This window comes from Centrocercus urophasianus, unplaced genomic scaffold (assembly GCF_019232065.1).
Source record: "Centrocercus urophasianus isolate 14NV4802_14NV808 unplaced genomic scaffold, USGS_Curo_1.0 seq_14, whole genome shotgun sequence".
In the NCBI taxonomy this organism is placed as follows: Eukaryota; Metazoa; Chordata; class Aves; order Galliformes; family Phasianidae; genus Centrocercus; species Centrocercus urophasianus.
Window position 1 is genome coordinate 36,548,055 of NW_024884586.1, and position 17,210 is coordinate 36,565,264.

At 41.2% G+C, this 17,210-nt stretch overlaps 1 non-coding gene across 1 annotated transcript; it reads right to left on the reverse strand.

Annotated features, from left to right (window-relative positions):
- Positions 1-16,413: 16,413 nt before the first annotated feature.
- TRNAT-UGU lies at positions 16,414-16,486 on the reverse strand. The gene has a single exon. It is a non-coding gene; the product is annotated as a tRNA-Thr (tRNA).
- Between the last annotated feature and the right edge of the window lie 724 nt (positions 16,487-17,210).

Here is a 17,210-nt window from a genome sequence, read left to right on the forward strand (position 1 = left end):
CTGGAGTTAAGGAGAAGAAATTCAATATAATGGTTTAGTAGAGGCTACAGGAGCACAGGAGTTCAAGAAGAAATACAAGATAAGACAATACATCAGAAAAAACTGATGGGATAACACCCTGGGAAAAAAGAGAAAGTCTGGGAGGAAAGAGCTACTTAAGTAACTTGGAATCACGAGCAAAGATAAATTCAGAGAAACACATTTTTGAAGATGTTTTCTGTTTTAATTGCACGAAAGACATGCAACTCCAATAAGCTGTAAAATACTGCTTGAAAAATTTACATTCCCAAACAATTCCAGAATACCACATACATTAAGAAGTAGCCTCACCTACATAACGCATTATCCCCTCAGAGACAGAAGGCAACAGCCAGTGTAATGCTCGGAAGGCCTGCTCAGGGTGGGCTGCTCACAGCTGGCCCTATTTACCCAGAGGCAGTTGACAGAAATCCAGGCACCTAATGCCTGCTGAAGGAGAGTAAGAAAAGCCGTGTAAACGCTTGTAATCTTTATACAGATAGTGCAGGCTCTTTATCCTGCTTATTTGATTCCTTTTTCAAATAGTAAGTAAAGCAGGAAGGACAGAATATCACTGAGTAACATTTTCCCTCAACAAATGAAAACAAAGTTTTGGATATTAATACCATTGCGAACATATCAAAATGCCAGGGGGAGGTTTCAGCTTGTCCTTACATAGGGAAGGTTTGGCCTTTAGCAGTGAAACCAATCATTAGACCTTCTTTCCTCAGCTACCTTATAATGTATCTGAGAGGGTATGATGCAACAATAGGTGACACAAAAGAACCAAAATGTCTTAAAACAGGGCAGTCCTCTTTCAGTTTTTCAGATTATTTATTTGATTCTTTTGATAAAAATCTGGAAAGGCATAGCTAAAAAAAAAAATTTCTAACCTATAAACAAGTTTCGTTTTTGTGTCAAAAAGAACTGGAGGGAAAAATACTTCCCACGTTCCTTTTCCATGTCTCTTTAAATTCTATGTCATAATTATTGCAGCTTGTGCTGCAAAGGGAATCTCAGGAACAAACTTTTATTTCTGCACTCATCATTTTTCTCTCTTTCAGCTACCATTCTTATCAGTTTCTGTTATACATAAAAATAAATGAAAAACTCAAAGACATGCTCTGTGATGAAAAATCTCACTGTGCTTTCCAGTGAGATCAAGGCAAATCAGCTAATAACAGCTACAAAATAAAAGCTCTGCTCTGGATGTTCTAAAGTGAGGGAAAAACAATAGTGTCAATCTTAATAACAGGTCCAGTTCTTTCAAGTAACAAAACCCATTGGAAGATTTTTTTTCTTTGCTTGGGAAATGAAGCGTTGAGATGACTAAGGGAGATAAAGTAAGTGTACAAATCATTAAAGTTATTTTGGAGGTCAGTAACTATTTCACGTCACCTTTTTTAGCACAGATGAATGCAGAATCTATTGCCAAGAGACAGAATCCATATTGTTCACGTTTTCTACAGCTAATTTTCAATGGCCAGTGGAGACCAATACTCCAAAGTTTTTATTAGATATATTATGTGGCATATTGTGCCCACTGCATTTAATCTAACCATATCCAAAATCACTGTGTTCATTTTACTAACTTCAAGTCACAGTCCAGGGTTAGCAAAGCATCCTCAGAAATAGATGGAGGTGCCCAACCACTGGAGAATGGAGGCTGTTCAAAGCACAGAAAAAGCATTTCAGAGTCAGCACAAGGCAGCTATTTACAGAGGTATACTAGTAATTTCATAGTATTTCCCTAAACCATACTTGCTGCCATAGCTAACTCTTCTCAAAGATGAGCAAGCATAACTACAAGCAGTCAAGAATCTATGAAAGCAGAAATTGCTCAAGAGTTTTGCTATGTTGTATTACCACTTATCTTACATCAAGACTGAGTATTGCTGACAGAACCAGATGACTGACCATTTTCAGCATAGAAATGACACTGAGCTAAGACAGAACTCGGTTATAATGATTGCTTCCACTAATGTACGATTTCAAATCTCATGCCCTTTTTCTTCCTTAAAATACTGTTCTCCTTCAATACTGTACTCTTTACACCCACACTTTCTGCATGTTAATTTCCAACTAAGAAATTCCAACTTTGCTTCCACCACATGTAAACTGTGGCAAGCAAGCAATGTTTCAACACATGGCCTCGATCATAGGCCATTACAGTATAATAAATTTTGTTTCCTCTGTACTAGGTAAATATTTTAGCACATAGCAGGGTTGGGTGCAGTGTGAGGAAAAAGAAGCAATCAGAGGTAGCTCAGAAGAGAAAACATTCCAGTTAGAGAAATGCAAGAGACTTCAGATTTTTTTGCTGTATTTATTTTTTAACTTGATCTTTCCAGCCTTTCCTGATTAGCTGCAAGAATTATTTCAATCGAGATCCCAGCTGTTCAAGGAAACTCAGCTGAGTCCCATCTGGCCTAAACTGTAACAGAATCTGATATTCTCAGCTGCTGTGAGCTGTGAGCTAAGTCACAGCTGGTTTGAAATCCAGAGCTAAGGCACACCAGACCATGTACTGCATCCAATGTCAGCCCGCCTCAAGTGCAATTGCAAAGCACAAGGCAAAGCTGAGTGTCTGAATAAAAAAAAATGCCTTCAGAAGTGACAACATCTATCACAACATGAGTCTTGGGATGCCTTGCTGTAATCACAAGAAGTTTGCTGTGTGCTGACCTCCACAACAGACTAGTTGGGAAGATTTCTTCCCTTCTAGTTTTGTATATTCAGAAATACAAGCCGCAACGTACAAACCCATCTGGGAATTAGATGAGTTGGACATCCTTAACTCACATCTCAGTCATACAACAAATCTCACTTGCTAAGAAAGCTTTATTAGTAACAAACTCTAACAACATTCCTTGTGAAGCATATTGCACAGTTTAAAAACATTTAGTTTTTATCAAACACCTGATTTTCCACAAATACATATCCTTTGCTTTGTATCCATTATGCATAGCTCCCCTGGCTGATGACCGTCTGGGCTATCTGTATAAAACATATCAGTCTGACTCGATGACTCCAGATACAGCCATAACCCCCATTATGCCTGTTACTTCATACTTCCAATAACACAAGAAGAGCTCAGACTTTGATTTGTGGGCTGCATAGAGCCTGTAAGGAAAACCAACGCAATTGAGCTTCTCAGAGCTGCCTCTCACAGCTTCCCCGGACCCTGACACCAGCCTGTCCTGATGAGTTGCACAGCGTAAGTGCACATTTATCTCCGTTTTCTTCTGTCTCCTGCAGAGCTGAGGCAGTGCCAGCAGGGTGAGCCAGGGGCATTCACCTCTCCCCAGCCACTAGAAGGAGCCCGGGGCCCAGTCCTGCAGGAAGGTTGGATCCAGTTCTATCACATCACTCAGATGGAAGAGGTGAACAGCGTGCTGTGCTGAATGCTGTGAAACTGGGGGAGACTTTGGGACTACTGATGACAGCATAACTTTGCTGGAGCAGGAGAATGAAGACAGCCCTGCAAACACTATAGTTTTGCTAATGATGCTTATCTGCTCTAACAGTCTTAGAGAATTGGAAGTGGCAGAATAGAGAGAAGAAAAACCTCAGGGAAATCAGTGTGAAATAAACTTCTGGAGCTGGTCAGAGGAGTAGGAAGACTATAATTAGTGACAGAAGCCTATTATTGATCTCTCAAGCCACATAAACTCAGAGGTGATTTTGCAATTTCTGTTGTTTTCTAAAGGCTGTCTTTAGAGCTGTACATCTGACGCGCTGTATCTACTGGCAAAATAGGCTGAATTTAAAAGAGCTTAAACAAAGATATACAATACTTTATGAAACTTTTCAAAGTCCTTGAAAGATGCAACTATTAATCAGAGTGTCTGTGAGGTGGAGGGTTCTGCAGGAGGAGGATGCCTGCTGAGAGTCGGCACTGCTCCTGGGCTGAGGGCAGCTGGACTATGGAACTCCACATGCCCACAGGAAAGCAAATGAGCAGGCGCTGTGCAATGCCAAATTAAGACACAGAGTTCATTGACTGTCAGATTGTGAAAATATTAACACGTATGACTGCTTCATCAGTGTGGTTTAGTTCAGCAGTAGAGCAAATCTCTAGAGTAGGGATCTCACACAGATTAAAACAAGTTACAGTTACAGTCTATTCAAGTATAATGATGAATAAAAACAGCAGGACTGATTTTCAAAGGTAATTAATACATAAAGATCAGATATGCAGCTAATGGGTCTAAGTTTTCCTGTATCCAACAAGGCATTTTCCACTGTTTTGATGGCTTTTGTTGAATGATTTATTCTTATTTAGACTTCACTCGAGAAATTTTACCACTTAGCTAGAAACAAAAAAGACTGGAAAAGGAAAAAGGTTCACAGTTCCAGAAAACAGATTATCAGGGCACACAGAAAAGGTTTTTGCAATTCTATCATCTGGTACCACAGCCTTAATGAACTGCATTCCCCACTGGCTTAAAGACAGAATGCTTGTTCCTTGGTACAGATCTCCCACGTGCACCTGTATTCTACAGAAGGCAGGAAGGACTCCCTTTGCCAGCTATCTACTGCCAGTTAGCCTTTCAAAGCACTGCTGTAATGGTGTATTAGCTGTTGTTCTTGCCATGTTCTTAGATATAATCAGACAGGTTTTATTTCCTCTTTCTTTCCCCCGTTCCTGTGAATGTTGTCAATTTTTGAAACACTGCTATTAAAATAGCAGCTGGTTGAAGTTTCATTAAATCATATTTTAGTCTTATATGCAGTCTGTCAAAATCGACGTTCTTCTGAAATTTGAAGGATTTGCTACAGTTCCTTTTTTTTATGCAATGAAACTGGAAGAAAGGTTCAGACTGTCGACATGTCCTTTAGATATTTTTGGAATAGAATGCTGTAGTGTTGTATTTTGAAACAATAGTTGGTTATCCCCTGCGCAGGAGACATGAGGATTGCAAATGAAAAATATCAAGAATATCAAGAGCTTTCTAATGACCTGAAAATCAAAAATGAATTGTTTAAAAGTGGAAACATGGACACTGACCAAACATAAGTTAATGTGATTTGCAGATAACATCAGAAAATCTGAGGCATAACACAGACTGCTACCAACAAAGGACATAAAAAGGGAATAAGAAAAGCTTTACAGATACATTAGGGATAAAAGACAGAGAGCATTGCTCTGGTCTTAAGCAGGAATGCTGAGAAATGGTGGAAAGAATATGAAAGAACAAAATGTGCACTGCCTGAGCCTCCATAAAGAGTGTCTGTGATCAGATTCTTAACATTTATTTTGGAGCCGAGGCTGGAAATAGGAGAGAGCAGAGAGCAAATATTTGGATGAGACATGCATGGCAGTGGAGCCGGCTGCAATTCACCCTAGAAGATTAAGAATTGAAACAATCTGAAGTACTTTGAGACACAAAGAGGACTGATGACAACCTTAGTACTCTGCTACAGATTGGAAAAGGAGGAGCTGGAAAACTGTCGCCTAGTCACCCTAAGTTTAATACCTGCAACAAAATGTGAGACAACTTGTGTATAAATATATAGACATAAAGATGATAAGAAACTGCCAGTTTTTATTTATCAAAACAAAGTATATTAAGCCAGACCCGTTTCTTTCCAGGTGAATAACTTGGCTCTTCAGAACAACATGGCTTTTTGGGTGGAGGAAGGAGTAAATGTTCAGCATAGTCAGACAGTCTGCCACAAGCAAATTCTGTGAATGAGGTCTCAATTTTGTCACTATAAAATAAACCTGTCAGCTGTGGAAAAGACATGTTCAAAGAATAGTCAATAATATTCTCATTCCTGTCTGAAACTGCGCTGTCTTATGAAATACCAAAATCCTTCACAGTGTGAAACTTCTATTCTCAGCACTCATGCAATTATAAGGGGCGAATTCTGGTTAGCAAAGAGCACACTGTAGCAAAGGAAGTATTTCAGACCATAGCTGTGCTTTTTGTCACATCATAGGACAAACTGAATGAGGCCAGGGCAGATGGTGAGTCTGGAAGCACTAAAACACCTCTGCGGGAGAGCAGCCGCTAAGCCAGCTCTGCCTGCACAGTGCGACTGGCGGTGCTGGGAGAGACAAGTAGCCACAGGATCTGTCAGGACTGACGTGCAGCAAGCCTGACATATTGATTGTCAGAGACTGTCAATGTGATTAGAAGTTTTATCTTATCTCTGGCCAACATATTCCAAGAAAGTGATTGCACTATGGCACTGTGACATCTGGCTATGCTCAAGTTGCATACAAATTCAATATGGTACTACCTTTGATAAAATTCTCAGTAATATTGCGTCCCAGAAGGGAAGGGAAAAACACATACTTACATAAAGTCATCCAGCTGGTCTTTACTGTTTACAATCTAAAGCTTCTACAACTTCATTGAAATATTCACTGATTCACAAACTGTATGTAATACGTTTGTGTTAATTCATAGTGATCAAATTGAAACAGGTCAATAACTGTAAGTCATAAAATTTGATAAATATGCAAAGTAGATAATGTGGGAAGAGTGAATGGATTTTTGGATTACAAAAAAAATGTTTTTTGCATATGTACATTTGTTTACAAAGAATATCAGTAAGTTACTTATTACTATATTCATAAGTTACTGATAGTCATCAACTGAGATGCATTAACTGAGCAATTAAGTGACCAACTGAGACATACATCCAGTCCCCTATAGAAAATTTAGCTGACAGGATGCCATAGTTGACAGGATCACATTGGACTGGATCACATGTATCTAAGCCCTGAATTACATCTGAATGTAGTCCACTATATTTTTATACATATTTTGTAAAGTATTTTTGGCTTTTTTAATTAATACTTTATAACAGTCCTCTACTAATAGAAACAGGTAAGACTGCTTCTTTTCTCGTCTTTAAAATCAAGAGATCAAGTAATTGTTTCTTTTCTTACCATAAAGTAAAATACATCTTTAATAACAGATATTATGTGAGTAAAGTTCTTCTCTTTCGATCAGCTTTAATTTGAGTCACTTTATTTCAATAAGCAAGGTCAGGAACAGCCACTAGACCATGCTGCTAGATTAATCTCTCCTACAGGACGGTGTTAAATTATCATTTAACTTATCCGATTTAAGTAGAAACTGATCTATAGTTTCAGTCTGTGCGCTCTGTGGCTTTGTGGTGTCACAGAAATAAGGTTATTAGCAAGAGTCACCTAAAAGCTTTTCTACAGTGCTCAAAAAAGGGGCAAGATTTCACCCAAAGGGAATACAAAGGCAAAATACCTGTAATCAACAAGCAATTAAGACAAGGGTTTAATGGCAGATCACTGCCCCATGTCCAACAGCAAATGTGATGACATCTTTGGCTTCTTAGGTTCCTGCTCTCAGCTTGATGAGGGTGGAAAACAAGGAAGTGGGAAGTCTTCATCACCAGGACAAACTCATGGCCCGTACTCTGAGTTGATGGTAAGATGTCCTACAAAATTTGCAACCCCTATCAAATAGTACCATCTACATTAGCACGGTAATCTTACACAAAATATCATTTCAAAAAGAAGAGTAATGGCAGGAATCTAAAACTGCCTTGCTAGTTTATCATGCAGCCAAAACCACTCCTAACTAGGAAAGAACTTTGGCAGAAGAGACAGTAGTTCAACAAAGATTAGAAAGTTGTCAAGAGGCTATGGATAAAGAAAAAAAGAAACCCCTGTTCTATCCACTTTCAGCATTTTGAAGAAACCTTCTCCTGTGTCTTATGCCTTACCCATGAGTAGCTATGATAGAAATGCTAGTGTAAAGCAAATCTGTGTGTGTTAGTACCAACCAGTTACATTGGAGGGGATGAGTAGCTTTTTTCCCCACTGTGCTTTCTACTCAGTCAATGACAAGGTGAGAGAGAGAAGCAGCCCGTGAAGCATTGCAGAGTTCACTACTGCTGACAGCACTGCTGAGACCTCACAGGGGATGACCTGCAGCTCAGAAACTTGCTAGAGTGAATGTGCCTGATCGCTGGATCCAAGAGACTCATCATTTGTTCCTTCAAAGCACTTACTTCTCTTTGTCCACCCAAACTCAGCTGTCTGTGATGACTAACATTTAAATGAGCAAGGTCAGGGACAATGAATTCATACTTTCCTCACCTTTTGGACAAGAAGGCTCTGGTAAGCTCTTTACAACATTGCACGGTCCTCTATTTGCCAAGTGGAGTGAAGTAAACTGAGCTAGAACTGAGGTTTGAAATATAGGCTATGTATTAGGAATTTAATTATAATAACCCAAGAATAGTGTTTTGAATAGTTCTCCTGAAATAATTAGTTAACTGGCTTTTTAAAGCCTAACTGTTAATAATTTTATTGTCCCAGATAATAATTTGGAATGCAGCTAACAATCAGTGTAATTATATCCTTCATTAATTTTTCAATAGCTAAGCCTTATCAAGATAATAGCTGTGATCTTCCCTTGCATTATCTGGCATCTTGCATTATTATTTCACTTTGGATGCCTCCACAAAAAGCAAAACTTTGTCTGAGTGAACACCTCAATGTCAGTAATGTTTCCTTTGCTCTGTCTTCTCACCATCGTTCTCCGCTGTCCCAAAACTCTTTAGTGCTAACTCTGACTCATAAAAACATTAATGCTTCTTTTAGGACAAAAACTACTTACTAGAATTAGAAAACAACCTGCTAGAATATATTAAAAAAAAAAAAAAAAAAAAAAAAAGGCTGAACTTTGCATGTCAGGATTAGAAAAAGGGGGCAAAGCAATGTTTTGAGTGACTGGTTCTTTGGACACACAGAAAAATTAGACAAAGTCAGGAAGCAATAGGAAGTAACGGAGGAATGGCTGTCATTGGGAAGGGAATTAATATCTTCAATTAAGAAAAATATAGTAATCTTAATTTACCTAGAAGTCAACCATTAAAATGAATAAAAACTTCCATCTTAGATTTTTAGGCATTCAACATTTTTAGAAGTTGTCTGCATATTTGACAAAACCACATCTCAGAAATTCAAGGTGATAACCAGAGACAAGCACGCTGACTACAGCAGAACTTACTAACTTTCTACTATGGTGCTCAATGTTCCCAAAAGGTAACTTTTAGCTTACCCTTAAAAGTCAAGCGTGTGCAGAACTTGTGGTATAACTGCTGGTCTTAGGCTTGCGCTTCACCAGTATTCAGTATTCAATATTCAATCCACATACTTTTTATACAAGGACTGATGTACTCTTAACACCGAGAGCCAAATGCTGAAGTCTTTAGCACCCAGCCCACATTTCCTCTGCATGAATCAGCAGGAATTTTGAGGTAGATCTGAGTAAAATACTAAGGATGCTGCTATAGGGCACTGAGTATAAGGGAATTGACATTGCTTTCATTGTAATGAAACCTGCTGAAGCAAGAGGCACAGATGAATGCAATAGGTTTCAAGTTCTAGTAACTCAGTCTTTCTGGACTTTAATTTTACCTACTAAGTTACATTATATTCTTCAATCACACCATTAATTACCAGATGATGTCATTTTTTACTTAAGCAATCATCATAAATTTAACAGACAAAACAATGTATATGTCACTACAACCTTATTTTAGGATTTTATTTTCAGTGTAAACTCTCTGGGTGCAGGTGGACAACTGTATTTAGAAGTTCTGTGGTTGTTGAGGGCAGGTGAATATACTTGGTTCAGGAATGCTTATTAAAAAGCAGCTTGGGTAAATCATTTAACACAGCATTGAGAAGTAAGCAAACTACACAGACTGAATGCACATCATCTGTTTTCTGATGTTTACAGAGGTCTCTATTGCCAGAAGCCTTAGCAAACTATTTGTAGTGGCTAATTGTCCAGCTGCATTACATCTTCATCTAGGTTCTCTTTCTTGGCCAAAAGGGAATCAAACCCTTGAGGAAGCAGAAAAGACAAGTATTAAATGACACGGAGAATGCTGGAAAAGTGGGATTTTTTGTCTTGGGTGGAGGGGAAGGAAAAAAAGGTAGAAAAAGAAAAACTGAAAAATCACAGGGAAACCTCTTTTTTCAGAGGACAGTTTTAAAAAAATGATTGCTCTTGTCTGTGAGGCAGTGTTGAGAAAGCACATCTAAGGGCTTTTGTGATGGGATAAAGGAAGAAAGAGATAAAAATTAAAGACCAGCTTTCAAAAAGCAGATTAGAACACTAAGAGCTAAATGCAAATGAAGGGTCAAAGCATGAAGCAAGGGAGAAAGGATGTATGGAAAGCCCAGGGGAGGAGGAATGGATGAAAGATGCAGTGGATCAGAAGCCTGAGTTGTTGCAGCAGCAGCATGAAGGGCTGGATAAGATACAGGCTCTGCCAGAGGTGGTTTAGCAGCGTTAAGTTTGCCTAACCAGCCTGATGTTTCCTCAGATATGTTCATCAGCTCTGTTTAGAGAAGCTGGCCCCTGGCACTTTGCAGATCTGAGGGGAGGAGCAAGAATTGATTCTTTATGATTGACGTTGCTGTGTTTGAATGCAGCCCCTAAGTCCTCTGCACAGCTGCAGAGCAGCTCCTCTCAGCCCCCAGCATAGCTGGAACACGGGCTGTCCTTACTGCATGCACCACACACAGCCCCGGCTCACGGTGCACACATGCACCACTTCAGCTGGATAGACAAGAGCTCAGCAAACATGCTGTCATGCTGGGCCAGCAGAATGGGGCAGAAAGGTGAAGATCTGAGCACAGACCAGGCAGAAAAGAAACCTCATTGCAATGTCAGGGTTTATTTGCACCACTTCTATTGGATTCAAGCCAAGGACCAATTCATTGGTCCTGTGTTGATATTGTCTGCTGCTCAGGCACTGGAATTTAGGCTATTTGAGTTAGCACTGTAATTATAATAACCTCACGGGCAATGTTTTGAAAAGCTTCAGTGAACTAATTGGCTGACTGACATTTATAAGCCAAATAAGCAGCAGTGGTGTTGGAGCTCATCACAGTGAGTGCCCTGTCTCAAGCTGCACCCCTGTTGCTGTGCTCACTCTGGATCTGAGCTCTGCACCAAAACTTTCATTATCCACAACTTTCTTAACTGCCCACATTTTGGGTGCCTGCCTAGCTCGAGACCAGAGCAAGCAATCTGCTTTCCCACATGAGAAACATAAGAAGGGCCAGTGCTGGCTCATAGGCTGCTCGATGGACTCAGTGACCTCAGAGTTCAGTCTTAAGGTAATTTCAGAACTGAGAACATGAGGCTCAGTTTGGACTGAGAAAGCCAGCTCATGGTGCTGGACACTTGAGTGCCAGGCTCTCAAGCTCTAGGTTGTGCCACTTTCCCAATTAGCTGATATTGCAACTGTACTGGCAGTGGAGACACTGCTTGGGCCAGCAGCAGTGTTGTCAAGGGGCAAGAAACTGATTTGAAAATAGTTGTGACAGTGTTTTCTAGTTCTGTTTCCACTTTTCTGCTGGTGAAGAATACACAGCCTGTATAAATCCAGTGATTAAGCGGTTAATTGTAACATCTGAATATGGTTTTTTCTCTTTTGAGAAACTAGCCACAGCAACAGTAATAATGATTAGAAGCATTATAGTAAAGAAAAAGAGATAGAAATTATAAATGATAATCATTTAACAATAATACTGAATTCAAATTTATATAGTATAACATATAAATTTATGAATTCTGTTTAAGTTACAGACTCTTTAGCACATTGCTCAACCTTATAGCTCTTCAATGCTATATTTCATCAATCTAAAAAAATATCAATGCATTAATAGCAACAGCTGTCTCTGTCTTCATACAGCTGCTAAATGCAGCAAGAAATACTCATTTCGGGGAGTTTGCCCTTTATTAATCTCTATTACGAATGGCTTTTGGTGTGGATTAAATTTCTTGCAGCAGCAAAGCAATCAGCAGCACCGGTGCTCTGAAGGGAATGAGCAGACATACTCACAGACTCTTTGGGAAGGAATGTGTTGTGGTTTGAGGTTGTGCACATGAACAGGCACCGTGGTCATTAGCAAGGATCTCTTGTACAGCAGGAGGATTGCAAACAGCTGCATTCCTGTCCAAAAATAGTGTGTAACTTGGTGACCAGCAGAACAGCTCCTCTGTTTATCTCCAGAAGGAATGAATGTGCTTTAATTGTAAGCAGTCTGTGCGCAGGGTCTGTCTGAGGGATAATCAGGTAGATGCAGGCAGGCAGACAGACACATGCAGCATTAGTTTGCGGTCTGCCTGCTCTGATGTCAGCCAAGCAGCCTCTGTGGTTTGAACAGAGTTGATGCCAGCCTTATTTCATGGTAAAAGTTTTCCACTTACAGTCTCCTTTATGCTCTTAATAAGTTGAAATGGATAAGTCTAGAGAACAAGTCTTAGAGAAGTAGGCAAGAAAGGTGAATCATGCTCTTATGCTTCCTCATATATGGTTCCTCATATAACCTTAGGGTTATATTTCTAGATTTTATTTAAGCTTCACTCTTTCCCTAACACTAGTTTTTCTTGCATATCAATTTTGGTCACCTGAAAACATCATCATAATCTGAAGAGTCTATTGAGTTTATTGATGACAGTGGGATTTTTGTTTGTATGTATACAGGACACACAGATTCTAAGTGAACAGTGTTTCATTCTTCCCAAACTTGAACTTCTTCACCCATTGTCAAGCCATAATAAATCACACATACTGAAGATTTGTAAAGAGCTCTCCTCTCTACTGCCATATTCACATCATTATATTCAGAGCTCCTGAATTATTGTGCCTAAATTCAGTACTGTAAGGACCTGGTGTTCCCATCATTAAATTGTATATTTATGGAAAAAAGGCCATATGTTATCTTTGGCAATAAAAGTGCACCACTGAAATTTGCTGACAGACACATGTCAGAATATAGGCAAGGTGAGAATCACTGCACAGCCAGCTAAATACCTTGAGGAGCTGCAATAAAACATTTCTGTTTGCTTTCCTGCTATTCTTCAAGATGTCACACCAGTAATACCTTAAAATACATATATACCTGTACCTATAATTACATATATATACTTGCTTTATTAATAGTAATCTCTAATTATACATGTAAGGAAAAAATCCCTAAAAATATAGGAAACATTATTTTTCTTCAGAGCAGTAACTCTCCTGGCAAAAACTGAAGGATTCAATTATTATGTACTTTCTTATTATCAGAGGCCCCTATTATTTTTAAGCATTTTATTCCTATGCTATCATTACAGTAAATTATGCTATCATTACAGTAAATTACTGTAATATCATACAGTAAATAATATACTAAAAGCCAAATGGGTTCATTAGTTGTCCCTTCACCCATAGCTAACTGGCTCAGAAATAGGGTCTTTTGCCAAAAATACCAGTAGCACAGATTTGTCTACTGTTACTGCCTGTGAAGATTGTTGCACATCATCATTCAAAGTCCTAATGCACTGAGCTCCCACACTGGGGATGAATTTGGTCTGCATCTAATTATGAACAGCAGCATTATAATTATTTTAAGAGGGAGAAATGTCTTGACAGATGAAAGTGAGCAAGGAGACAGCTGGCTCTAGAGGTCAGGATGTAGCAGACCAGCGTTTAGCTGGTGGCTGTGTTCAGACCTCTGGATCTTGTTTCTATTCATCCACCTTCAAACAACGCTTGTGAATTTGCCAGTGCCACCCTCCGAAAGGAGCTTTACACAGAGTAAGAGGACCATTAAACTTATAAAAATAAGTGGTTAGCCATCAAGGTGTGAAACATCCTGGAAGAGCCTGATTAGGTGGGTAATAGCTTTGTCATGCATGAGGAATTTTATATTGTTTTAGCAGCCAGAAGAACAAACTTAAAAGGGCAATGTCTGACTAAAATAGTATCTGTAACAGATAAACAGCTTTCTCCTTTTGGCATTACTGTTAACACCTTTGATTACTACATGCGACCATTTATACTGTTCATTGAAGGCTTTCATGATGGCTGCATTCAGACCAGGTGAGGAAAAATATGTCTTCACTTCTCCTTTTTGGCTTTGACTCACTGGCATAGACCTGAAGCCACCAAGCTTCGAATACTTAGGAACAAGACCAAAAACAAAAGTCAGTTCTTGTCTGACTAAACCAATGTGCTTTATTAATCTCGGATTTTTAAAGTGCTTTGTGTTTGGTGGGAAAGAGATTGTTGGTTTTTTTTGTTTTTGTTTTTTAAGAATCTTATGTCTTGAGAACACCTTTGCAATACTGACATATGTCCTATTTTGAAAGGATTTATATTTAGATTCTCCTCCAAAGGCTAAACCAGTTAAAGTCAGTGACTTAAATTCCCTATTTCCTGTGCCAAAAATGGTATCACACTGCAGTATGCTAGGCTTAGATATGTGAATTTTTTGCTATATATCTGGAAAGAAAAACAACCTCTGCTTGGGTGAGGCCTCCTGCTGCTGGATGGAGCAACCAGGTACGCATTTCCTGGGAAAAATAAAACAACACAGAACAAGAAGATCTTCAAAATGAACTCAGATTATCTTGCAGTGATAGCAGATATCTGTCTTTCCAGATACAATGGTAATTCCAAGGGGCTCTGCTATTAGTCAAATTGAAAACACAATTAGTACAGCCAGGCTCCTCACCACAGCTCAGAGAAACCACGAAGGCATTTTCTAATTACATTGCCAACAGATGTATCACTGAACCCAGTGAAAGTCACCTCAGTTTCTCAGAGCAGAGCAGAGCTTTGATTCATTTCTCACCCTCAGCAACAACAGCTGCTAAAACTTCTTTCAGCAAGAAATGAAGACCTTTGAAGACATGGCTTGTAAGGGATGGTGTTTTTAGAGGTCATTCTTTGGCTGGGATCAGGGAGTGGTACTTAAGTGTCTCATAGGGGATGGAGAGGCTGGGTGCATCTCCTGTTTTCCACTTGAGTACAACTGAGCTGGGGGGCCCAGAGGTGCTATGGACTTCTCTTGCCACACACTGCTGTCTGTGGGTTTCTGTGGGGACAGCTGTAACAGGTCTACTACATACATACAGTACCACAGCAGCACAACTATAAAAGACAGTTTTTTAAATCTACTATTTAAAATAGGTTCTGCTTACTCATAAAGGCTGGCCTCTGAAAGTGAAAAAAAAAAAGAAAAAAAAAGAAAAGTTGCCTACATCAGCAGAAAAATGAGTCACACATTCCAAACCCCACTTTCAAGTGCTGTGACACTGTGTCCCCAAAGCATCTGATGCTCGGTATGGTTCCCAGCCACGCCGGATGCCCATGCATGTCCAGAAGCACGCTGGCAGAGCACAGACCCTGGTTTGGTGAGCAGGCTCTCCCTCTGGAGGCCTCCAGGAGCATCTGCCTCTCTCCTACGCTTACATAACAGCATGCAGTTAATTCGGAGGATTCGGTTAGTATATTCCTAAAATGGAAGCACAGTTTAAATGCTGACATTAGGTGGCTTAGCTCCCACTCATGCAGCTTCTGAACCACTATAAAGGCGCATGTATCAACCTGTCAGCGTTTCAGAAAAGCCTTCCGTGGTAGTTTTTATATATAGCTACAAGAAGGAATAGACAAACTCTGTTCCTATTACATTTGCTGGAGTTGGGGAACAGATCAGCACTCATGACACGTGATCTGTCCTTCCACGACGAACACATCACCCCTTCCCATCACCTCTGCTCAGACACTGACCACGCTGTGTTATGCCAGGCACAAGCACACAGAGACATGTTTCTGGGTTATCACGTGTAAGCACGTGAATGATTTCTTAAGGCATCCTGCACAAACATCAGCCCAGAGGTCTGAAGTTCTCCTGATGGCAGAAACCAGCTCCTCTATACAGACCCTACAGCCACATGGCATCACAACACAACCCTCACACTGACAGCAGACCCTCCCAACACGGGGTTGTGTCACCACCTCCATCAGCCCACTGCCAGGAGTCTCAGAGTACAACAATCCCAAAACACAGCACAGTGAGCAGTCTTTGGCCCTCATATCCAGCTATATGCAGCCAGGAGTGCCGCACAGTTTGTAGGGCCACACCACGCACTGCCTGCATGCCGTGGTGATGTGTCAGGCTGTAGACAAAAAATGCTTGCACCTGTTCTGCCCAGCCGTAACCCAGCAGCTCAGCCTTCCCTCAGCTGTGAGGACTCCCATAATCCAGCCCAGTTTATTCTTCACTCCGGGGCAATTTGTTCCTTTTAATGCCCAGAGCAGCATTTTGCCAAAGCTCCCATCAGGGAAACCATGCTGTGAGCTGTACAAACAAGTTCCCAGCCACCCCCGTGCTCCTTCCCAGCTGCAGCTCTGTTCGCAGCCAGCACAGAGCTGAAGACAGCGCGAGGGCCTTCACTGCCCGCACTCACATTTCATCCATACCGTTCAGTTCCTGCGCGCTCTCGAAGCAAACATTCCCACGTCGATACGCGCAGTTCACGACCACCAACAAAACGCCCTAAAATATACGAGAGATGTCGAGGGCCGTTAAAAATAGCACCCAGGCCCCAGCGAGGATCGAACTCGCGACCCCTGGTTTACAAGACCAGTGCTCTAACCACTGAGCTATGGAGCCGCCGCTCAGACGGTTTCCCAGCTTTACCTAACAGCGTACACCACCCGCTCGGCGCTATCACGCCCAGTGAGCGGCATGGCGGCGTCCGGGTCTGCCCGCCCCTCTCTGGGAACAGCGGGACGACGAACGAGGCCCGTGGCCCCGCGGAGCGGCCGCCACCGGGAGGAGCTCGCGGCCCGTCGGCAGCCAGCTGCCGGCCCGATGTGAGCTCGCAGCGCCGCCCCTCGCCCGGCGGGAGCCTCCCGGCCAGGTGTAACATCGCGGCTGCGCGCGCAGGGTGCGTCGCGCAGCGCTGTGCCGTGTAGGCATTCCACAGCGGCGCCACAGCTGCAGTGCTCTGGGTGTGTGACAAGTCTCTCTAAGGCATTGCAATCGCCCACCTGCAAACGGGGGAAGGTCATCCCCGGGGCAGGCTGTCTGCTGGTGCATCCCTGCACAAGAAGTCCAACGCTTGCTGAAGTACTGATAGAAACAAGCAAGCAAAAAAGCAAACAGTAACAAGGAGCCGCATGTGAAAAGCACAACAGTAACAACAAAAAGCTTTATGGAAACTGCTTGTGTGCTACCACGTTGTTCTCCTGCGCCTCTACTGTGTCTTGCTGCTACTACACGGCACTCTGTAAGGTATTAAAGTCAATGGAGATGGACCGGCCATTCTTAGGGTGAGAGCTCTGAGAACAAAATAACTGCAGAAGCTTCCCACAGACACTAAGGCTGCTCAAAG